General features: G+C 46.3%; 1 long non-coding RNA gene across 1 annotated transcript; it reads right to left on the reverse strand.

The window, feature by feature from the left end:
- Positions 1-1743: 1743 nt before the first annotated feature.
- On the reverse strand, positions 1744-25406 carry LOC138725508 (uncharacterized). Its single transcript, XR_011338249.1, has 3 exons — positions 25287-25406; positions 4918-5035; positions 1744-1983 (listed from the first exon to the last, which is right to left on the reverse strand). It is a non-coding gene; the product is annotated as an uncharacterized lncRNA (long non-coding RNA).

Consider the following 25406-nt stretch of genomic DNA (forward strand, 5'->3'; position numbering starts at 1 on the left):
GGGGAAATCAGCATCTTTGAGTCACAAATACTCTCCCAAATCTTTCCAGGCTTGTTAAAATCACTCCACTTCCAGTTTTCTTGAGCTGCTGTATAACACTTCAGTAACACTGCACAAACATCCCAGGAACCTCTTTCAGACCAGGAAAGCCCCCTGAGCCGAGGTGGACAGGAGATCCTGCTGAGCTTGTGAGCTACAACAAGGCTGCAGAGGCTGCGATTCCACCTTGGCTTGTAATATTGTAAGATTTATTTTCAGATCTTATCAGCAATTCGCTGTGGACAGCTCTCTGCTGAGCAAAATTCATCCATCAATCGACTTCTCTGGCCACGTTCCAGCCTACACTAAGGTGACAGCTCAGTTGTACTAATGATCAGCCTCACATCCACATTCCCCACTTGGTCTGATTCTTCTCTTATGATGATTTAATTGATCGAGCATGCTGGCTTCTGGTCAAGATATTCTTCTCAGCTTAACTCTCGCTTTAAAAAATTCACTGCTCAACATCTCTATAATTAGAGTTAGTTGCTAAACCCTGTGTCCAGGTGATTACTGGGGTATAAGAAGGACAGATCGTGCACTGATCAAATCAGGGATTTAAGAAAAATGCCCTGATCCATCTTTCACAATTTGTTACTGTCTTCTACCTTTGGAATTTTTCCCGTTTCTTGTTGGCTAAATAACGCTGAGTTAGGAAGGTCCATGTAGAATTAGGACAGTTCAGGGAGTTTTTATTCATATCCCTGTTACCATTTGGGGAGGATCAATATGGTTCATTAATATTGCATTTACAATGGAAAGGAACGCAAAAGCCAAGCACTTCAATTATATTCTGAAGCCTGCAATGAGATACAAAAATGTACAGTGCAATGAGTTCTTCTTGTGGTTTAAGACCAACTACTCCTGTTCCCTAGCCAGCAGTACTATTCTTTCCTTTATTCCACAGCCCTGTTATTTGGTAAAACAAACTGAAACCACATGACATGATTTCACGGTTTCATTTAATTTCTCGTATTTGATTCAGGCTCACTGAAATGTATAATAAATCAAAGAAATCTTTGGGACTGACATTCCTGATACACAGAGTTTGACCCAGGCCAGGTACTGTGTTGACCCTGCTTCCACGAATGTGCACTTTAAGCATGTGTGTTGCAAAGCTCTCACTGCATGGACTGAACTGGTAAAATGGGGGAGAATAAGCTAAGGCTCCTTTTCTGCTTTTGCATTTACTTGGTGGAATGGTGAGTGTCAGGATATGGTCCCCTGCATCCAGAAATGCACAGTGGTGAACTGGCTGCTGCAAACCTGCTTTCCTTCACTGTCTTCTGCTTCTCTAAGAGGCAGTGAGAACTTGCAGCTGATTTCCACAGGCCACTGATGGTCCTGATGCAATGTGATCCAGTTGCTAGAAATAATGGAACACATGAATTGAATCCTTTTTTTCATTTTTCTTTATAGGAGACACCAAAGTAGAATTTGATTTTGCTGGATTTGTGGCTTGATCAATAACCCTATTAAGAATTGTGCTTTCACTCCCTGACCTTGTAGGCTATCAGCTATGAAATTTGATACAATGGTCCCAACATTTTTACAGTACAACTCTTAGTGAGTGCGTGACCGTCTGTTGACTGAAATATTGTTAATGCACAAATGAGATTATAACCAGAGAGGGACTTGATTGGTTTGGTCTTTAATTCAATACAGTCCACTGCTTGGTGTGGTTTTCCAGGCAGCCTAGACATTTCTTTTCTGACAAATGATGTGTTAGTTGATCACGTAGACAGACTTCTGCAGGTTTTTCTATCTTTAGAAGACTTATCTATAACAGGACTATTGCATCTGGTGTCTCTGCACTGTTTGAGTCCTGTACTCTGTAATAGCCTCTTTGAGCCTTCCTGGCTGTTCAGGTTTCTGGAAAGTCTGATCTAGCTGTGATGAAGAGAACCAGTGCATTTTAGATTCTGGTGGACCGTTGTTCCATTGCTGGAGAAGAAGAGAAGAATGGCTTTAGTGCAAAACTTTCATTTAATTTAAATGAGCAGAATTGCTTTACTTCCCCCATAGGTATAACAATTATTGAGAATTTATATTGCTATTCATTCTGTATAATAATGACCAGAAACTGGATTTGCACTCCCATCCTTTGTTGTTAGGTAGAAATAAAAAAGTAGGAGCAGTGACTGCTATAAGATGGTATATGTCTATACTAGCATACTTACTGCCACTTTTTATACTTGGGGAGGCAGTGAGTTTGTGCTGTGTCATGCTTATGCTTCCCCATTGTGAAAAATAACTAGCTAATGCATTTTTTACTTTCTTTTGTGTGTTTCCAAAAAAGATCGATTTATCACTTAAATAAATCCACCCAGCATTCCGCATGTATTCTGATTTTTCAGTTAAATATTGTTTGTATTTAAATATGAATGTTGCCCGCAATGTATCATTAATATTTTGCAGTTCTGTATCTTACGAAAATTTAAACAGCCATTGTGTACATGAAAGATCTTTGTGTTGTAGATTGCAAGGTGGTATAACAATAATTGCCAGAGTGCATCAATCATTTCTCATTGCTTTATTTATATCATGGGTATAAGTAGCTCCAATTATAATCACATTTTACATAAATAGATATGGTTTGTATCAAACCACAGTCTGTTTCCCCTTCTGAAATGCTGGCCATAGGAGCTCTTTCTCATTATTCAGAGCATATGATGCGTACCGCTTATCTTGTCTTGCTTAAAAAGACATAACTCAGCAGGCAGGCAGCCCTTACTGCAGGTTTGGCAGGGAAAAAAAACCTGTTACGGTAATTATCTATCAGCTGTACTGTTCGAAATATTTTAGCCAAAAAGCTGAGGAGTATAATCACATGTTTTATTACTGACACATTATAGTTTGAGTAAGCAGAAACTGAAAATGTTTAATATGAATTAAGAACTACAGGAAAAATTTTATTTTTCTGTTACTAGTGATTTCACCTCTTCCGCGGCAGCTTTTCTGCTTGCATTGTGAACTATTGTGAAAAAAACAGATAAGGGGAAACTAGACCATGATTTTATTATTAACTATGCATTGAAGCAAGCAGATTAAAAATCATACTTTACCTTTCCCACCTGATCTCAGTCCTGGGCTATTCCTCCCTACATTTCAGGCAGGAGAACAGTGACCTGTGTTCCTTACAGTGAATGCTGTGACATCTCTCTGCCTTCCTGTTGCTTTCAGGTGGCAGCACCCACATTGTTTATTCTTTTTTGTTCTGTAATGGCATTTGGCCCAACATTGAAATCCTATTCTGTATTTGCATACAAACCTGGGAGCAGCTCAGTTCCAGAGGTTTAGCTCAAACCCATGGCCATGTCCCATTACCATCTGTCATTAATATATGCACTTTCTGTGCTGCTCGAGAGAAGTTCCTGTTTTCCTCTGGATTCCAGTGCTTTTGACTTCTTTATTACAAACAGGTTGTTCAATGAGCCACTAAGAGGTGAAAACTCATAAGCCAGGGCCACTTATTCCATTGCAGACACTTTATGTGCCGAACCTTTGTACTCCACTATTTTCAGTGAAGCTGAGGTCCCTGAAAGCCTTTGCACACTTTGAAAGTTGGAGCATTCAAATCATAAATGATTAAAGATTCCCTGTCCCGCTACAGGGCCACACAAGTGTAGGTTGGGCCACACTACGCCTTGTCTGTAAATTCTCTCTTCTTTCTCACCCCGAGTGCACTGTTGCCAGCTGTGGGATGCTGGTGAGGACAGTGATACGGTGACACCAGGGTGAGCAGTGGCTGGGGGTGAGCTGGTGCCTATGGTCTGTCCACACTCCAGCACCTCTGACCGCCTTCATGGAGGAGCTATTGACCAAAAACATGGGAACAAATGCAAGACTCAGGTTCAAAAATGTACTGAAGTGCTTACTATAGACACTTAAGCATGTGCTTAAAGTGTGTCCAAAATGAGGAGAAATTAGGGACTCAAAGCACATAATTTAGTTCAGTTCTACAAAGACTTTTCTAACTGCTCTCTTACCATTTGCTTTTTCCATTCAAATTGGTGTCTACCAGTTCTATTTTCCTGCTGCTGTTGCTGTGACTAAACCCCCTTATTTGTGTCATAACTTAATTACCAGATTTCTTCTCTGAAGAGCTGAAGTAGCAGATAATGTCTGTGTTTTTATTTGTAAGGTCAGGAGCACCAATTCATAGCTTAGGGAGTATCATCAGCATGGCGAGCTGACAGCAGAGTCAGTCCAGCTTCTGTTTTCTTATAGTCGCACAGCAGAAAATCGATGGTGTCAGGAACATTGGGATAGTTCTACTGTTCCAATCAATACATGCTGATTAAACTAGTTGTGTCTGTTGGGTAAATTTGCTGCATCATAATTAGAATTACTAATTAAAAATAGGAAATCAATTGACACAAATTAAGCAAAAAAAGAAATTTGCTTTATTTCTTTGACACGCTCTCCAGCAGCCTCAATAACTGTGACAATGTGGACGTGACCGAGTGGCAGTTGTCAGTTTTTAATGCTGTCCTGAGTTTTAGCAATTGACTTATAAAACCCTGCTAATGCAGCTCCTGGGAAATCAGACATTTGATGTCACGTGTGCAAGAAGCAGCTATTTGTTTTATTACAGTTCATTATTTTTCAGGGACATACTATGTGGGAACTAGAGCAGCGAGTCCCTGATAGTGGTCTTTGCAAGGCCAGCAGGGATTTACATCCTCTGTCCTTTCAGCTGTTTGTTTTTCTCTCTGTTATTTCTGGATTTAATGTGTTTTTTCTTTCTTTTAACCCATTTCCCTCTTTGTTCTTTCTTTACATACATTTTCTCCTTCTTCCCTCCCAGTCTCAGTGATTTTCTGTTCCCCATTTAATACTTTCCATCCCATGTTTTCTTCGTCCTGTTCTGCTTACCCATATCCAGTAGAGGAGAGTAGCATCAAAGTGCAGGAGTTCATTGAGCCCACACACTTCTTGGGTTACTCAACCTGTAGCCAAGTGCTTTCCCTGAGCTTTTGCACCTTTGAAAGATCTGAAGGCAAAAAGGGTGACAGGTTAGGGTAAATCTGTGATGGGTAGCTGGTGGTGCTGTGTGTTACATCAGAGAATCATAGAATGGTTTGGGTTGGAAGGGACCTCAAAGCCCATCTGGTTCCACCCCCCTGCCATCAGTGGGGTCACCTCCCACTGGATCAGGTTGCTCAAAGCTCCACCCAGCCTGGCCTTGAACACCTCCAGAGATGGGGCAGCCACAACTTCCCTGGGCAACCTGGGCCAGGGCCTCCCCACCCTAATCGTAAAGAATTTCTTTCTAATGTCTAATCTAAATCTTCCCACTTCCCATTTAAAGCCATTGACCCTCATCCTATCATTCCATGCCCTTGTAAAATGTCCATCTCCAGCTTTCTTATACATTTGCCATTTATTGGTGGTAGAAAAGTTTCCCAGTTATGTGAAACTCACGTGATGATTAGGTTGCTAAAAAGAGTTGTTCACTTACAAGATAAACTCCTGTATGTGGAAAACTGCATGTAGGCCAGTGTGTAATAAGGTAACACAAGGCAATGGCCCTGTAAATAATTCCTAGGAGTCTGGGCATACAAACGTACACCTTGTCTCCACTTATTTTTGCGATCTCTTGAGGATTTATTTTTGGATTTAGTAGATGCTGCTTATGAACAGCCAACTTTCAGGACCAGCTATACAAGGTGAATGGCTTTGAGGATTCCTCAAAAGTCTGTACCCCGCAGTGAGATTTCGGAATACATCGTGCAAGTATCCCTGGAGAGAAACTTTGCTATTCTTTCTGCTATAAGGATCTCCAGTAGTTCCCAATGTTCCAGCATACTTTACGATTGTTGCACAATGGCTTTTCGTTAGCCCACTGTGAATTGTAATGGACATTATTTGTGTAAGCTCTGGCACCTTTATTATTATATTTTTAATCTCCTTATTTTTCTCAGGATACCTTTCCCATGATGAGAGCGCAGTAGCTGATAAGCTGGGAAATCCATCTCAGTCAAAAAAAATTCCTCCAATCTGCACAAAACACAAGACCAAAACCTAATAAAAATTTTAACTGCCCCACTACGTCTAATATTTAGGGGAGGAAAAAGCCCTCAGCTATTTGATTATGATTGCTATAAATTAAATTTGGCTAAGGTCCTTTGCTAAACAAGAAATATTTTCTTCTTTAATGGGGTGGTGAAATGCTGATAGGAAAACAGTAATAAATGTTCGCTGGGTTTGAAGTTAAAATTAATTGGTCAATAGATTTAACTGCTGTATTATTTAGATAATGTCTAATTATCAAAGTCTCATTGCCAGATGTGCTAGTGAAAAAGATTAATACAGTCAGATTGGTATAGTTTTTCTAGACCTAAATCTGGTTTTTAAGGCATTTTACAATAACAGAGTTTCAGTGAAGTGTATTTCCAAGAACAGTCAAAAGAAACAGCAAATAAAATTGTCTTTGGTTTACATGCCAAGACAGATTGAATGGTTTGCACAAGAATCAGGAAAAGCAGAGTTGTTAAAAGCCCTAATTTTGAAGAGTTATGGTTGTATTTCCAGCGGGCTGAGCAAGCTGCCAGTTTTGACCTCATTGACAATTGAGAACATATGGAAACCAGAGTGAATCTTTCAGATATATTTGAGCACAACTGTTGAGTGCCTTAAAATTAAGCTCTAAAACCTTGGCATCGATAAAGAATTTTACAGCGCTAGTGTAAATAGTGTAAAATCAGGTGGCTGTACTCAGGCAGTCAGAACCTGCAAGGAGGAACACTGGCAAGCGTGCTCGGAGTGAGCTGCACTCCGAATGTGGTGTAGTAAAGATCTCCCACAAGGAAAATGTTATGATAGTAGAGACTTGAGAAAACAAGGACTTGGATCGACAGTTTCCTATCTTTTTTACTACAACTCAGCCTGGCGATATTTTGTGAGTGGCAGCAGCTGGTCTGGTGCCAGGACAAACCTGAGGATGAATTGCATTGTAAGGCTGCCTTTGGAAAAGAAGTGGTGTGTCTGCTTTCATTTCAGTGGGTTAATTAGCGTATCTGCTTCATAAGTCTTTGTTTTACTATTTGTTACAGGTGTAGAAGGGCTGTCAGCATTGTAGCCCTGCTCCACAGCTGGGTCCTGTCGCTGTAAATGAGATGTGAGCAGTCATCACAGTGGTCCGGCTGTAACTGGGGGACAGATAGAAGCAAGGTTATCTTTCTAGGTGTAGCTATGATGAGCTACAATTACTATCTTTTCAAGGCTTAGGAGATGGAATTAGTTAGCTTATGCATAAAATATGCTTGTTGTTGCTTGGCAGTCAAGTGGTATTTTGATTTTTAATGAAATTCAGAGTATTTGCATTATGAGGATCTAATTGTTTTAAGAGTCCATAGGTTTAAGAGCCAGCTTGAAGTGTCTTGACTGGAGCAGGCAAAAGTAACCCTTGAAATCCATGTTCACCTCTGACATGCTTTAGAAACCTAAAAATAGTGTTCTCACCTATGAATTGTTGATTGCAGAGCCCTGTATTTAAAAACTATACAGAAACTGATACCACCTTTTTAAAAATGGAATCCTTTTCCTACCTGCTATTAAAAAATTGGCTTTAGCTCTTTCACACAAGTCCTCTTGTGATTCCTAGGAGGAAGAGCAGAGAACAGGACATTGGTTTCAACAACCGTGACCATTGGTGGCCAGAGCCATGGCTGCAGTGGATTAAGAGATTTTCGTATTGCAGTTGCTAATAATGTGTTCAGCTCTGTTCAGCCATGGTACTGCCAGCTGCTGAAGAGCCTTTCCACGACTGACTGACCTGTTGGGTTAAGGAATTGGAAAGTTGTGAGATACAGTCTGGAGGAAGCTGATTGAATTGCCATGTTTACTGCAGTTCCACAACAACTTCCTTGCTTTGCTACCAAATTTAAAAGGTTAAAAATGCAGATTTTAGAAGTGATGTGCACCTGCGTTCTCAAGTCTCAGTGGGAAGCCACCTTCCTAATCTTGTAAGTGCACAGACCCAATAATTCCCACTACCTTAATACCGATCTCCCAATTTAATTTTCTGTGTGCCTTTCAAGAGTTGAGGATAATTCTTGGTCTCATAATGTTGCTTTCAAGTCTTCCTTCTTTCAGATCTGCCTAGGAGTGAGTGAAATGAGTCAACAGTAGAGGGCTTTTTTAAGCTTTCTTCAAGATTTACACCAGATCCCTGACAGAAAATGTTAGAATTCTTTTAGTTTGACAGAAATTTAAGGATGTGCCAAATAGAGGATTCTCCATATATACAAGTTACAGAGTAATAAAGCTTTTAAACTTTGGTAGTTCTGAGCTCTCTAAGGACAAGTCCTTCTGGTACAATAGGGATTTAATTCTTTATACATTGAACAATTTTAATTAACAAATATTTGAAGACACTCCAACAATCTCTGTATATGTGATTTTATTGCCTTTTGGATCCCTTGCCTTGCAGAAATTCCATTCTGTGACCCTGGGAACCAACAGGGAAACAAATCACTCCAGGCCCCAGCACAATCGGTGGAAAATCTTGCAGCAAATACAGTATAAGTTATCAAGGGTTTTGTTTTGTTTTGTTTTGTTTTGTTAGAGACCAAGTGATCGAGGAGATTGGCCCAGGTCTGTAAAAGCAGTGTCAGTGAATTACGATGGAAGAGAATAGAGAGAAACAAACGGACCGGAGAATGCTTCATTCTCTTAAAGAGAGTGGTGGAGCTGGGGCCTGAAAAATCAAGAGAGAGTCATGTAAAATGGAGCCTTTTTATCAAATTGCTGTATACAATTTGTGTAAATGAAAGACCTCATGAAAATGAGGTGGCATTGTGTAAATGAACACTGACAAAGAAAGACATTGTGTAAATGTTTTCCTCAGTTTCTCCTCTATGGTCTTCTGGTGCAAGCTGGTGAGCTTCATAGAGCCTGGAAAGCCTGGGGTCAAGGGTTGCCCACTTCTCCATGCACCCGTCCCCTGCCGTGTTTTGACTCTAGAAGCTCAGGGGATGGCACTTAGAGAAAATGATGAAGTGATTACTGGTTAAGCTATCTTTAATTAGGATCCCATTATGCTGAATAAGAATTTATTAAGCTTATATCCACTTTGCAATCAGAAGGGTGATTGAAGCAGACAGCCCTGTTATCTCTACCCAGGCTTTTCAATTACCGGTGGGGGTGAAGCCAAGGGTAGCGAGGGCTGTTGCTGGTGAAGCTGTCAACATGGGCGTGTGGGTGAATCTTGCCTTGCCTGTCTGTGTGAAAGCCAATATTGCTGAAGCTTCACTGCTCTCCTTGCCTGACAGAGCTTGGACACAGCCAGCTCCACAGACCTGTGCATGCTGCAGTCACGTTGCCAGACACTGTGGAGATGTGACCCTGGTGTCCCTTAGTGTCACTTGCTGAGCCAGAACTGGCTGAATTGATGGTGATCGGGAGGTTGAGGCTGCTCTTGGCTGGGTACCTTCGCCACTACGTCCAAGTCCTGCATGGAGCCATGTGCCATGTCAGCTTGCATACCAGTGGTATTGTTTGTACTAAGTTTACACTTTTTAAACGCTGTTATTGATGAGAGACAGGAAAATACTTTACAAATTAATCTCTATATACATAAAAGAATAATTCTTATATGTTTAATTCAGCATAGATTTATTAATACAGTGAAGATATAGACTATAGTATTTATAGCAGAAATTTAGACTTTAAAACTTGGAGCTCTTCTGTCTCAGTGCTACCACTTACTTTCCAGGTAGCTTTGCAGTTTAATGTAATTTGACTCTCAGTTTCCCTCCTATGAAATGGTGATAAAACAGATTTTTTTAGCTCATAAATGGACCGTGAGAACTAGTCAGCGCTTGTATGGGACTTTGTTGATGGAGACAATTCTATTAAGCCTCAAAAACCCCTACACATTTTGATCATATTGCTCAATTTAGAACCCAAATTGTTGTATGCTGACTTTTTATATTATAGCAGCATACTTTGAATTTTATTTAGTAATGTAGTCTGAACAATTAATTATGCAACTAATAATTAGCCATTCCAAATAAAACAACTTGATTACTAAGCTTGATGAGGTGAATCCAGTCAGGAAAGAACCCTTTTGAAAACAACAACATTCTGCAGATATCCTTAAATATTTAAAATATTTAAAGGGAGCTATATTTAGTAAATTCTTCCGGGGTGGGGGGGTGGGGGGAAGACAAACGGATGCTAATTTCCTATGTCATCACATTTGTCTCTGTGTGTCAGCAGCATTCCTAAATCACCATCTACTACACAGTCACCATCTACACAAGCATCAGGCGGTGTTCAGCATTTCCCTGGGTGGTTCCTGTTCATGAGCAAGGACAACAGTCCGCTTTGGGGTCATGTTATTTTCTTCTCATTGATTATTTAATATCTGGGGTATGCATGCAGTGTTTGCTCTTCTCAGCTATTCAGCAGTGAGCAAAGAACCTTGCTTAGCAGAGGAAACATAAGTTGTGACATCAATGTCATTTTCCAGATGGCACTGACTTACCAAGCCCCTATCAAAGACCATTATAGTCCACAGAAAGAAATTCCTTGACTACAAGGGGCACTGGATTGAGTCCAAGGTGCTTGTGATGGGCACTGTACCACATGGTCAGTAGACAATTTTGATGATGGTCTCATCTGGAAACCTCTCTTTTTTCCTGTGGTGTTTTAAAATATAGCTCTGCTGTCACCAGGAAAACATAGAGCTCTGATCCTTGCAGGGAATCTGGCATTTCAAAACCTTAGTGCACAGATGCTATGTTCTGCTCCAGCAAAACTCCCTTCACTTTCCTGCTGCCAGCCAGCCAGGAAGTCATCTATGACTGTTTTGCTTTTTACTGTTCAGTGACAGTTGTCACTAAAAAAGAGAGAAATTAAATTAATCCAGAGAGAAAGCTGTCTCACATAGGCAGCTTCTTGGACTGCTGAAAGTGAGCCTGAACCTTCAAGAACGGACACAGCAGAGCCAGGAACTAGCACTGCTGTGTAAATGTTCCTGGTTTCTTTCGAGCTGACCCACTGATAATGCTGGAGGCACTAACACGTTGTTTGTAAACAGTGAGGAAAAACATGGGGAGTGATGATTTACTGTTTTCTGCCTACCTGACACTCGATTGCTTAATGCAGTAAATCCACAAAGGGTGAAACTATTCTGAAAACGCTGGCTCCCATTTGATTTTGTCAAAAAAATTCAGTTCAGCAAACCCATAACTGATTGTGGAGATGAAGAGTTTTGATCATCCTGTTAATCAAAATGTAAAACAGTTTAGGGATTGTCTGTTTTTAACATCACAACAAAAAGTTTTGTTTCCCAGTTTAGAGCAAGTTTTGGCATTAATTTATGCCTCTGTGAACAAAATTTGAACATATTCAGAAGTCAAAGTGAAGTATCAAGGTTTAAACGTCCATTGTTAATAATTTATGACAAGTCTTTATCTCTGGCTCTCCAGAAGGAAACCAAAGCCCTACCAGCGTTTGGAAGAAGCCATAGAAGGACAGATAGTGGCATCGTCTTTGTTTTCTGTTCATCGCTTGGGGCAGGTGCATTTTGTTTCTGGCTGTGATGTGTATACAAACTGCTGGATCAGTTAGGAGACCTGTAACTGCTCTGCTCTCTCAGCATTTGCATCCTGAAGAAGTGGTGCAGTAGAGCAGCAGCAGTGTTGCAGGCTAAGGAGCTGCCTTAGGGACACTGGAATTTTCCTGCATAAAACTCCTGGAGCTGGGCTGTGTCCTCTCAGCCAGCCACCACCCACAATGAGCCACCCAGGCTGGCACTGGAGCTGCACAGTATTTGTCTACCTCTCCGATTATCTCTTTATTAACATAACATTCCACATCTCAGTGCCTGAGTGCAGTGAAAAGAGAGCGTAACATTCTAGTATTTTAGTATTTCTACTTTTTCCCCCCACATAGTTTTAGATTTCCTTTTTTCCTGTTGGTAAATAGAATAAAGATTTTGCAGAGGCTGTGCTGTCTCGCAGTGTGGTATTGATGAGTGAACATTATGGGTTTTACTGGGTTATGCAGGGCAAGACTTTCTTAAAAAGACCTGTTCCTTTTTATGTGCCTGAAAGGGACATTACTATTAATGGTTTATAAAAGGAAGACAGCAGCATATTTAAGATATCTTGAAGACATTAGGTAACATTTAAAAGCCATCTGAAGATTCAACTATGCCTAGAAGAAAAGAGAACAGCAAGTGGCTTTGTGCAGATACCTGAACATAGCTTTTTGTAAGCCTTTGAACTGTTTGAGATATAAAAGACACCCCTATTTCAAAGGCCACCAGGCCTTCTGCTGCTCTAATTCTCTCCTGAAGTCCTTAGGTAAGAGGATTCACACTAGAGAAGGTATGATTTTTTTTTTCAGTTACTGGGGCTGATGTTATTTGGCTGAAAAGCAGTGCACAGGAAGTAGACATTAGGATGGGGCTGTGAAAAAGGGGAAGAGGTGTTTCTTTTGACTCGCTAGCTACACTGTTGGAAATAAAAGCAAGTACCACAATCCACAGTGTTTACTTTGGGTTTCAATATCAATGCAGTAAAATAAGTTGTTTATTGTCCGCCTTAAAGATGACTGATAAGTCAGTACAGTGTATTAAATTATGCATGAGGGATGTTCTCATACATCCCCTTGAAGGTGAATCTTTATGGTATAATTTGAAGCTGGCTAGCTAGCTGTAGCAGTTCTCCCATATGCTTGTCCTGATAGGGCCATTTTATCCACTGATTGGCCAGTCTTTTTTGCTCATGACAATTTGTCTGCTGACCTACACAGTGGAAGGTGAAGGGACGCATGCATCCCTGCCTGTGGATGGGACAAGAAGGAATCCGTTCTCTAACACTTGCTATTTTGATGACAAGAAGCTTTTCTTCTTTAACACACTGCTTTAACTGCAAATAAAGGTGTATTGCATATCTGGCAAAACATCAGCAGGGTGACTTTCCGAGGCTCAGTTTATGTACTGTGAAAAATAAAGAGCTGAACACATCTCCCTGAGAGCTTTGCCAAATGGGGTTGATCCCACTTGACCCTGTGCATTTAACACACCTCTTCAGTCACAGAAGGTGGAAAGATGACTTCAGTGGTCGGATCAGATTACTTGCACCACGGTAGATTCCTCTGGTGGTGGATAATGTTTTTCTTACCAAGTGCAGGGAGGTTGAAGAGGATGCAGCTGAAGAGCATCCGGCATGGCTAGCCTGCTACAGTTGCAGGACTACGAATCTGCTCTAAACAGTATCAGAAAGGGGGGTTGCTTCTGCTCCCACCACCCTGTCTTACTAAGCACTCAGGTAAAGGCATGCATGGCTCCTTGAATACTGTGTTCAGTTCTGGGCCCCTCACCACAAGAAGGATGTTGAGGCTCTGTAGCAAGTCCAGAGAAGAGCAAGGACGCTGGTGAAGGGGCTGGAGAACAGGCCTTAAGAGGAACGGCTGAGAGAGCTGGGGTTGTTTAGCCTGGAGAAGAGGAGGCTGAGGGCAGACCTCATTGCTCTCAATAACTACCTGAAAGGAGGTTGTAGAGAGGAGGGTGCTGGCCTCTTCTCCCAAGTGACAGGGGACAGGACAAGAGGAAATGGCATCAAGCTCCGCCAGGGGAGATGCTGGCTCTCGTTAGAGTCTTCTCTGGAAGCGCTTTCACTGCAAGCTGCATAAGCACGACTAACAGAATGTTTTAGTATAGGGTACTGAATTGTGACTAGACTGCGCCTAATAAAGCTATTTAGGTAAAGAGAGTATCTCCTGCAGGGAAGATGCTAGCATGGAATGCTGCTGCTTCTGAATGTCTTCTCTTAGAGCGCTTTCAGTGCAAAGCAAGACTTGTAGAACTTTCAGTCTCGGCTTGTGTACTGTAACATCAGAATGGCTATTAAAGCGTCACTTCAAAATTTCAGATCATTCAGCACATGGACCGCAGGGAAGCTCCTAGCATCAAATGCCGGCTCTCATTAGAGTCTTCTCTGGAAGCGCTTTCACTGCAAGCTGCATAAGCACGACTAACAGAATGTTTTAGTATAGGGTACTGAATTGTGACTAGACTGCGCCTAATAATGCGATTTTGGAAATGTGAGTATCTCCTGCAGGGAAAATGCTAGCATGGAATGCTGCTGCTTCTGAATGTCTTCTCTTAGAGTGCTTTCAGTGCAAAGCAAGACTTGTAGAACTTTCAGTCTCAGCTTGTGTGCTGTAACATCAGAATGGCTATTAAAGCGTCACTTCAATATTTCAGATCGTTCAGCACAAGGACCGCGGGGAAGCTGGTACCATCAAATGCTGGCTCTTGTTAGAGTCTTCTCTGGAAGCGCTTTCACTGCAAGCTGCAAAAGTACAACTAAGATAACGATTTAGTCTAGGGAACTGAATTGTCACTTAAGTCCACCTAATAACGTGATTTTGGAAAAGAGAATATCTCCCGCAGGGAAGATGCTAGCATGAAATGCTGCTGCTTCTGAATGTTATCTCTTAGAGCGCTTTCACTGCAAGGCAAGACTTGTAGAACTTTCAGTCTCGGCTTGTGTACTGTAACATCAGAATGGCTATTAAAGCGTCACTTCAAAATTTCAGAGCGTTCAGCACAAGTACTGTTGATGGAGGCATCACGGAATCAAACACAGAGATCAATATGATCAGCGAATGTTCGATATATTGAGCTTCGCTCTCTCTTTATAAACCCTTCTTGGTTACATAACTGGGTGTTCACGAGGGTATCTACAGTGTATTATTGGTTAAAGTGGCGGTATTGTCTGACTGCTTATTTAAGACCTCTTGTAGTTTGTCTAGAAAAGTCATGTAATAAACGCCATTTTCCAGATTTCTTTTTTATCACAAATACAGGTGTGTTCCAAGGACTATTAAATGGGACTATATGCCCGTGATCTATTTGCTCCTCCACTAAATTTTGTAATGCACCCAATTTTTCACTCGTTCGTAGTTCCAATGCCTATTCGCGTTGCATTTAACACATCTCTCCCCCACAAGATTAGTGAAACATGCACAACTAAGGGTTACACTACAGCCATTTTAAGATGTTTTGGCTTTCAGTTGTTCTTGTACTAGATCCTGAATAATTTGCAGCCGTTCTTGTTTTAATGGCCATTGATCCACCCAGACGGGTGTTTGGGATTTCCAGGTGATTTTTAAAACCGGCTGCTCATCAATGACCATTCCTAAAAAGGACGAGTAATCAATACAGTATGCAATTGACCAAGAATATCACGCCCAATTAGGGCAATGGGGACTTCCATAACATAAGGTCTAGTACTAATCTGCGCACCATCAGGAAATTGGAAACATATGGGATCTGAACTGACTCGTGTGGCTTGAGCACCACCTATTCCGAAAACACCAGTAGCAGTCGACACCGTAGGCCAGTGAGGAGGCCACTGTTGATGCGAGGTAATGGTCACATCAGCACCACTGTCAATAAGCATTTTGGCCCTCTTGATTTCACCAGTCTTTGCTATTATGTCGACGCGACATTCTGGTTTTGCTTTGTGTATGTCTAAAGTAAGATATACTTGCCGTTGTCCAGTGGAACCAAAACCTTTATCTCTGCAAGAGTCAGCTCCTGTCATTGGTACACAAGATCTAAAAGGTATTAATTGAGCAATGTGACTTCCTACAGGTATGAACACAGGAGGTGTTAATGTTAGTACCATAATTTGGACAGTTCCAGTAAAGTCTGCATCAATTAGTCCACGTTGAACAAATATGCCTTTACAAGTAGGAGATGATCTCCCTACTAAAAGAGCACTAAGTCCTTGTCCCAAAGGACCCTTTACATTAGAAACAATTCGGTATACTTTAACTTCTTGTAAGGTGCCATCTACTGCGGTTTCCAAGTCCACTCCGGCACTCCCTGCTGTAGCGGAGGGAATGCAGGTAATACCACTTGATTGGGTCGCGGGTTCAGGCTGGTATTGGGGTTATCACTTGTTCTGATCCTGCTTGCGTCTGTGCAGGCCAGGCCCTCTCTAATTTTGTCCCAGCGCAAGGGACCATTGCACTCTGTCTGGAGTTTTCCTGGTTTGATCTCCTACACCCATTAGTATTGTGATTGTCTCTCTTACAACTGTCACACCACTTTCCTTGTCTTGGAGCTCTACACTGTGCTTTAAATGACCTAATTTCCCACAATTGTGACATTTCTTTATCTGACCACCTTTTGCCGCAACTAACAGTTGTACTGCCTCACGAACAGCAGGTTGGACTTCTTCACGAACGGCAGCAGCAAACACAGCAGCATGAGCTTCCTGAGCATTCCTGTTCATTGATTCTACCGTTTCAGCTACTGATGATCCTTAAGGCAAGGAGTCGTCTGGTTGACGAGTTACAGTTTTCAAAGGCCAATAATTTAAACATGTTTTCTTTCATTTCAGGGGTTAAATCATGTTGTTGTTCTAAAGCCAAATATAATCTATCAACAAATTGTGAAAAAGATTCCATTTGGCCTTGCTTTATGGACACAAATTTATCGGTTCTTTTGGAGTCTGAATCAGGAACGCTAGCAAGTGCATGTAGTGCCAGTGTTTGTGATAACCATAATACTTCATTAGAGAAATGCATTTGCACGTCCACAGAAGCAAAAGGTCCTGATCCAATTAACATCTGTGATTGAACACCATAAAGTGGATCATTTTGCTGTCTTGGTCTAACCATTTCAGCCTCTGCTGCCTTTTGCCAGGCTCTATCAAAAATCATCCGTTGGGAGGGAAATAATAAAACAGACATGATTTGATCTACATCTTTGGGAATTAGTATATCAGAAGTAAATATATATTGTATAATTTGTCTAGTCATCTGATGATGTAAACCACACTAGGTAACTGAGTTACAAGCTCTTTCTAATAATTTCCAATCTACAGCTTCCCATTGTTGTACCCCGCTTGGTGTAACAGAGACTGGAAAAACTTCAGGCAAAAACGATCCCTCTACTATCACATCTTTAATTATCCCTTTCCATTTTTGATGAAACCTGGTACTATCTCTCATCGGGAGAGTAAGAAGGTTGGGCGCTACAGTACCCTCATTTGACAAACAGGTAGGTACGGAATAAGGTGATGCAGATGGAACAGTCATAGGTATCCGCAGGAAGGCATTGATACAACAGCAGTGTTAGAATTTGACCCGTCTAGATCCTTCCCAAGAAACGTGAGGGGCCTATTCGGTTGCTCAATTGTAGCCGTGGACAATTCGAGTTGATCTATTCTTTTCACTAAAGTTTGAATGAGATCATCCGTTGTTTCCTGCGTTTCTTTGCTAGCTCGGGAGCTAGAGGGTGTCGTAATGGGCATGTCCGGGGGCGGAAGCAATAGCGCTTCTGGGTAGAGACCTCCCCTCGAAGGTCCAGCAACTGCAACTTCCGCATTATCTTTAGTTGGTGCGGGTACGCTCGCAGTGCAACTTCTGCATTCTCCCTGCCCTGTCAGGATGTTAGGTATAGCTCCAGGACCAGGCACAGCAAAACGGCGTCTTTTTACGATATCATCTATGATTTTTGGTCCAGGAGGCGCCTCACAGGCCTTAAAAGGATTAGCAGGGGCGGGACAGAGCGGGTCGGGCCCGGTGCAGGGCGGGGCAGGTTGGGGGGGGCGGGGCGCGGAACCCCTCGGCCGGGCGGCTCGGCTCCGGAGAAGTTAGTACGTTCTTTTTTGCAGCTTTTGGAATCTCCTTTATCGCTTCGTCACTAATTGGTTCTCAGCACGGACAACCGTGCTGCGCACAGATCACAGGAAAAGCTTGCAATATTTCAACTTCCCCCCACCACTGCGCCTTCCTCCAGGCTTGTGCCCCTCGGTCTGAGGGACAAGGCGGGAGGTGGATCAGGCTCCTTGTCGGTGTCTATCGGACCCAGATCAAAGGGTTTGCCGGCCCTCCCGTCAGGGGGTGCAGAGGCAAGCGCAGCCAGTTTAGGGGGGTGGGGGGTTGATCCAGACTATATCAGTCTCAGGCTGAAGGTCACTGGGTTGGTTCCATGGCATCAAGGCCACCTGCGGACTGGGGGAAACCTGCAGGGACCATTTCATTTAGACTGGCACCTGGAGGCAGCGAGGCTGGTTCTGCTGCACAGGGATGCCAGGAATGGGCTGGCTGGGGGGCGATGGTGGGAGTGCTCATGTTCCAGGCAGGAGCAGTGGCTGCTGGGACTGGTCCCACAGCAGCAGGGATGCTGGCAGGCTTGGGGGGACAGCAGAGACCATTTGTTCTGAGCTGCAGGTGGAGGCTGTGGGGCTGATCCCACTGCAGTGGGGATGCCAGGGATGGGCTGGTTGGGGGGCGATGGTGGGAGTGCTCATGTTCCAGGCAGGAGCAGTGGCTGCTGGGACTGGTCCCACAGCAGCAGGGATGCTGGCAGGCTTGGGGGGACAGCAGAGACCATTTGTTCTGAGCTGCAGGTGGAGGCTGTGGGGCTGATCCCACTGCAGTGGGGATGCCAGGGATGGGCTGGTTGGGGGCCAGTGGCTGGGGGGAGCCTGGGGGCATTGGGTTTCCAGGCAGGGGCAGCAGCTGCAGGAGTTGGGTTGGGCTCTCAGGGGTGCTGGGGCTCTGGCTGCCTGGGTGTGAGAGGCAGTCATTAACTTCTGGCCAGGGTCCTGGAGCAGCAGAGAGGAGCCTGTGGAGAGCAAAGGTGGCTGAGGCCTCAGCTGAAGGTGGGGCACAGGGACTCTCCTCTCTGGCACGACCCAGAGCTGGTGCAGCTCCCCACCCTGGGCTGGCAGCTGCTGGCACAGTGTGGCTGAGGGGGACACTGGCACCTGATGGCACCACCAAGCAGGAGGATTCCGCTGGGCAGAAGCAGGCTCTGGTGTATCTCTTGCTCTCCAGGGCAATCTCCACACCTCATCTTTCCTGTCCTGACCTGGCTTTGCCCACACCTGTTGCTCCTGTGGCTGCTCCTGTCCAGGCAGGGTCAGCTTGAACCAACCCTGGCTGAGGTCAGAGTGAGCTCCTGAGAAGAAGGCTCAGGATTTCAGATGCCAAATAAAGCACCTGAGAGCAGCAGAAACCTCAGCAAAGTGTTTTGGTCAACCCCTCATTCGCCACTGCCCAGCAGGCTGAGCAGCAAACGCCTCATGGCTACAAGCAGCCCTTGAAGGAAGCAATGCGGGGGAATCACCTCCCATACGATGACAAGTTGGGAGAGTTAGGGTTGTCCAGCCTGGAGAAGAGAAGGCTCTAGGAAGTCCTTAGAGAAGCCTCCAGTACTGAAAGGGGCTGCTTGAAATTTGAGGAGGGGCTCTTGGTCAGAGAGTGCAGGGATAGGATGAAGGGAGCAGTTTTCAGCTGCAAGAGTGGAAATTGAGACGAGATCGTAGGAAGAAATGTTTTCCTGTGAGGGTGTGTCCCAGGTCAGCCAGAGCAGTCATGGATGCTTCATCCCTTGAGATGCTCAAGGCCAGTTTGATGGGGTTTTGAGCAGCCTGATCCAGTGGAACACATCCTGTCCATGGCAGGGGGTGGATGGGCTTTAAGGTTTCTTCCAGCCCAATCCATTCTGTGATTCTATGAATCTATATAGGAGAATGTGGGAATGTGGAGTGATGGGGGGACATGGATGACATTGGGGTGCGGGGGCAGAGGGGTTATGAGAATGTGGGGACATGGGGGATATGGAGGGATGTAGGGGGAATGAGAAGAAATTTGGTCGATGGAGAAGGGAGGGACATGGGGGCAACCGTGGGGATGATGGGGGGAACATGAGGACATGAGGCAATGGGGACATGAAGGAATGGGGTAGTAGAGGGAACGTGGAGGGCATTGGGTGACACAGGGGGACATGGAGGACATGGGGATATGGGTGACAAGGGGGCATGTGGGGACATGGTTTGCTGGTAACACAAAACTCGGGGGAGCTGCTGACACTTGTAAGGGCAGGGAAGTCCTGCAGAGGGATTTGGACAGGTTGGAAAGCTGGGCAGTTGCCAACCACATGGAGCTGAACAAGGGCAAGAGGCCGGGTTTTGCCCCTGGAACATGGCAACCCTGCGTGTGCACCCAGCATTGGCAGCTCGAGGCTGGAGAGCACCTCTGAGGAGAGCGTGCAGTGGCTAACAGCAAGGTGAGTGAGCCAGCAGCATAGCAGCCAAGAGAGCAACCGTGTTATGGGTGCATCGAACCCAGCATCAGCACATGGGCAACGGAGGGGACTGTCCTGCCCTGCTCCACACTGGGGCAGCCCCACCTCGAGTGCCAGGGGCAGTTTGGGCACCACAGGGTAACAGGGATCTGAAGCTCCTGGAGAGCATCCCAAGGAGGGCACAGAGTTGGTGAAGGGTTTAGAGGGGAAGAGTGCCAGGAGCAGCTGAAGTCACTTGGTCTGCTGAGCTTGGAGCCTTTGTCACCCTCTCTCTGAGGCAGGGGTTGCCCCCAATCCTGCCCCCCCCCCCAAAAAAAAAAACCACAAACGCCTGGGTCCTCGGGAGGTTTGGTGCCCCATCCAGATTCCTGACTCCTTTCCCTCCCTTATTAAGATTTTCGGGAATGAGGAAGGAATTGATACCCCTCCCATGATGATGTCAAAGTGCAGTGGGAGGGAGAGGGGCACCTGGGGGTAAAATAGAGGAGGAGGACCAGTCTGCCCAGTTCACCCTGGCCTCTCGCAGTTCCACCTGCATCGGCTTTATTGGCGTGAGGGGGGACCCAGGAGTGCAGGGAGAGCTCCCTTGCCCCCCAACTGAGGGCCTCCCCAAACCAGACATGGAGGTAGGGAGGGACCCGGGCGTGTGTGGTGGGGGTAGGTGTGGGGGTTCTCCCTTTGCACCCCCTGCCTTGCACAATCCCTGTGTCCCCTCCACCTGCCTTGCACCTCCCCTGCTCCCCACCCCCTCTGCCCCCAGACCCCTCCTGACCTTCCCCCCATCCTTCCAGCCCCTCTCCCTTCCACAGACCCCCTCCCCCACACACCCCCACCCTCTATCTCCCAGTCCCCCCATTCCAACCCCTGTTTCGCTCTCCTCCCTCCCCACACCCCTTCTCTAACCCAGAACCCCCACCCCCTCCCCACACCCCTTCTCCCCTCCAGACCCCCCCAGATCCCACAATCCCCCTCCACCCTCTCCTCACCCGCCTTGTGCCCTCCCACCCCTCCAACCCTTCTCTACCCCTATCTCCCCCCCAGCCCCCTCATTCTTAACCCCCACCCTCTCTACCCTCCTCTCCTCACAGCCCTCCCATTCTTAGAATCATAGAATCATAGAATAACCGGGTTGGAAGAGACCCGCCAGATCATCGAGTCCAACCATTCCTATCAAACACTAAACCATGCCCCTCAGTGTCTCGTCCACCCGTCCCTTAAACCCCTCCAGGGAAGGTGACTCAACCACCTCCCTGGGCAGCCTCTGCCAGTGCCCAATGACCCTTTCTGTGAAAACCTTTTTCCTAATGTCCAGCCTAAACCTCCCCTGGCGGAGCTTGAGGCCATTCCCTCTTGTCCTGTCCCCTGTCACTTGGGAGAAGAGGCCAGCACCCTCCTCTCTACAACCTCCTTTCAGGTAGTTGTAGAGAGCAATGAGGTCTCCCCTCAGCCTCCTCTTTCCAGGCTAAACAACCCCAGCTCTCTCAGCCGTTCCTCTTAAGGCCTGTTCACCAGCCCCTTCACCTTCTTAGCCTCCTCACTTCCCTCACACCCCCTGACCCCCAGAACCCCAACTCCATTTTTACCCCACACCCCAACACCCCCTCTTTACTCCCTTCTCCACCCAAATCAGACCCCTTCTCCCCACTCTCCTACTCCCCTCCCATATGCCCCCCCTCCCAGATCCCCCATCCCCCTTTAATCCCCTCTAGTCCCCTCAGCCCCCTCACTCCCTCCCAAATCCCCCCTCACCCACAGCCCCCCTTTTGTTACCCATCCCTCACCCATTCTCCAATTTTCCCAGCACTTCCCACCCTCTTCTCCCCCCAGATCCCCATTATTATCCCCCTACATCCACCTTCTCCTCCCCCTGGCCCCCCCTCAAGTCCTCCCAGTCCCCAACCCAGAACCACCTCCCCAAAGCCCCCCCCAATATTACGCCCCTCTACTCCCCCTCTCCCCCACTCTCTAACCCAGCTCCCCCCACCCCCCTCTCCCCACAGATCCCCTGACACGCCCTCTGGCCCCCCCCACAGCCCCCCCTCTCCAATCCCCCCTGACACCCCCTCACCCCTCTAACTCAGTTCCCCTCCCCATAGACCCCCCAATACCACCTCACCCCCTCTCTCCCTTGCAGACCACCCTCACCCCCTCTAACTCAGCCCCCACTCCCCCTCTGACACCCCGTCACCACCTCTCCCCCCCACAGCCCCCCCTCCCCACTCCCCCCAACACCCCCTCACTCCCTCTCTCCCCCACAGACACCGGGAATGGGGCGTGGGGACACCAAGGGACCCATTGTGTGTTGGGGACAAGAACATGAGAACATTAGGGACAGCAAGGACGGAACACGACAATGTGGGGACACCAAGGATGGGGCAAGGGGAGGTAGGGGCATCAGGGGTTGTGCATGGGGACATATTGGATGCTGGGGATGGAGATGTGGGGACACTGGGGATACTAGGGATGGGGCACAGGGTTGTGGGGTCGCTGGGGACACCCGTGTCCCCAGCCCCCCATGTCACATCCCTGATGTCCCCAACCCCCTGTGCCACTCCCATTCCCCCCGCCTCCCATGTCAACCAGATGTCCCCAATACCACATGTCACTCCCTCTATGTCTTCAGACCCCCATGTCACGCCCTCGATGTCCCCATCATTCTCTCCCTCCTACCAGGTGCCCACCGGGACCTTGTTATTGACCACTGCAGAGTGGGTACAGGCCACCACGGGAGGGTCTCAGGCCACCATGAGGTGCTCACAGGCCACCATAATGTGGGCTCAAGCCACCCTGAGGTGGTCTTGGGCCACTATGGGTTGGTCATGGGCCATCATGGGGAGGTCTTTGGCCACCATGAGTTTGACACGGGCTATCATGAGGTGGGCATGGGCCATCATGAGGTGGGCTCAAGCTGCAATGGGATGGGCACGGGTCACCATGGGGTGGGCTTGGTCTGCTGTGGAGTGGACATGCTCTACTGTGTGTCAGGTACAAGGTCGCTGGGGACCGTTGGCCACTGCTTGGACCCTGGCATTTCTCTTTGCGTTGCCCCAGGTGGGAATTTTTGGGCAACAGGATGTGGGCGCAGGTGAGCAGGATTGTTGGGCCACTTTCATCCAACCTTGGGGAGCCCATGCCTACGTCACTTGGGTCGCACTGTCGGTGTTGGTGGCCCCAGCAGTGTTGTTGGGGGGGTTACTGGTGGCAGTGACACAAGCATTGGGACCACGGGGATGTCAGGAAGGACTGGGAAGGGCAAGGGCCAAGAGTTATCGGATGGCACTGGTGGTGTTGGGGGTCTACATAGGGTGCTGGAGCCCCTTCTTCTGTGCCCAGTTGTGGGCAGTTTGGGATCCCCAGGCACCGGTGGAAGGTGAGGAGGAGGGGATGTCTGGTGGGAGGGGGGATGTGGAGATGGGCCATGGGGATGGGGACATGGACACATGGGGATGTGGTGATGGGCATTGGGATGGGGTTAGGGATGTGAGGATGGAGGTGGTGGGATGGGTACATAGGGATAGGGTTGAGGATATCGGGATGGGGTTGGGGATGTGAGGATGGGGACTTGGAGATGGGGACATTGGGCTGAGGACATGGGGATGTGGAGGGCAGTTTGGGACATAGTTTTGCAGGCACGGTGGAGTTGGGCTCATGGTTGGACCTGGTGGTCACCAATACAAGCAAACTCATCAGTGATATTAGGATTGGAGACAGCCTAGGCTGCAATGATCTGTAGATGGGCACAACATCAGCCAGCCTCCAGTCCAGTGGAACTTCCCCAGTCAGCCAGGACCGCTGGAAGATGATGGAAAGGAGTTTGGCAAGCACAACCTCCAGCTCCCTCGGTACTCTCAGGTGGAGTTCGGCTGGGGATGTGGAGATGGGTTTGGGACATGGGCATGGGCTGGGGATGTAGAGGTGAGTTTGGGATGTGGGGGTGAGCTGGGGATGTTGAATGGTTGTAGAAATGAGGGTAGGCTGCAGATGTGGAGATGGGATGGGGACATGGACATAGGCTGGCATGTAGAGGTGGGCTGCAGATGTGGAGATGGCCTGGGATACAGAGAAGGGCTGGGATACAGAGATGGGCTGAGGAAGTGGAAATTGAATGTGATCTACAGATGGGTGCTGGAAGTGGAGATGGCCTGGCATGTACAGAAGGTCTGGGGATATGGACTAGGGGAGTGGAGATGGGCTGGAGATGCTGAGGTTGGATGGGGAAATGGAGCTTGGCTGGGGACATGGAGATGGGCTGCAGGAGTAACAGGGACTAACGGTTCTAAACTAAAAGAAGTTTAAATCAGATATTAGGAAGAAATTTTTTACACTGAGGGTGGTGAAATACTGGAACCAGGTTGCCCAGAGAGGCAGTAGATGCCCCATCCCTGGAAACCTTCAAGGTCAGGTTGGATGGGGCTCTGAGCAACATAGAATCATAGAATCATAGAATAACCAGGTTGGAAGAGACCCACTGGATGATCCAGTTGAAGACGACCCTGCTTACTACAGGGGGTTTGGACTAGGTGATCTTCATGGTCTCGCTCAACTCAACCCATTCTATGATTCTATGATTCCATAAAGTAACTATAAAACTTATGTCCAATCACAATTGTCAGCGTATACCTATAAAGCAATCAACTAACAGATAATGGCACTGATCACACACCTATTTACTGTTAACATAGCATTTCAGTACTTTCCCAACTAATACCAGCAGATAGGGCAAGATTCACAATAAACTTTCTCATTATAAAAGCTAGTAGTTACATATTTAAAACACTTATCTAAGCAATGTCACAATGGTTTATGCACTTTGGTACGTATACTCAATTCTTGCCAACTCATCCCATAGTTTTTTTTCCAGCAAGCACAACCGTGTCCTTTTCCCAAGGCCACTCTCACTCCATTGACATAGGCGAGTTTGCTCTGAAAATCCCCACAAGTGAGCGATTGTGCCCATTTTGGGTCACCCTTCCAAAGGATTGTCTGCAAAATGTAGGAATTCTTAAGGCAGTGGTGTACAAAGAATTCATAGAATCACACAATCTTTAAGATTGGAAGAGACCTCTAAGACCATGCAGTCCAGGCATGGAGACTCAACAACTTCCCTGGGTAGCCTCTGCCAGCGTTTCACAACTCTGTCAGTAAAAAAATATTTCCTAATATCCAAACTCACCCATGTCTCTGCAGATGCTCCCTACCCTTCAGCAGATCCCGGGCTGCCGGTGACAGCGAGTGAGCTCAAACACCAGCTCAAGCACGCACATAAGTCCACAGGGCTCGGGGCTTCCCTTCG

The sequence above is a fragment of the Phaenicophaeus curvirostris genome, chromosome 12 (genome assembly GCF_032191515.1).
Source record: "Phaenicophaeus curvirostris isolate KB17595 chromosome 12, BPBGC_Pcur_1.0, whole genome shotgun sequence".
NCBI lineage: Eukaryota > Metazoa > Chordata > Aves > Cuculiformes > Cuculidae > Phaenicophaeus > Phaenicophaeus curvirostris.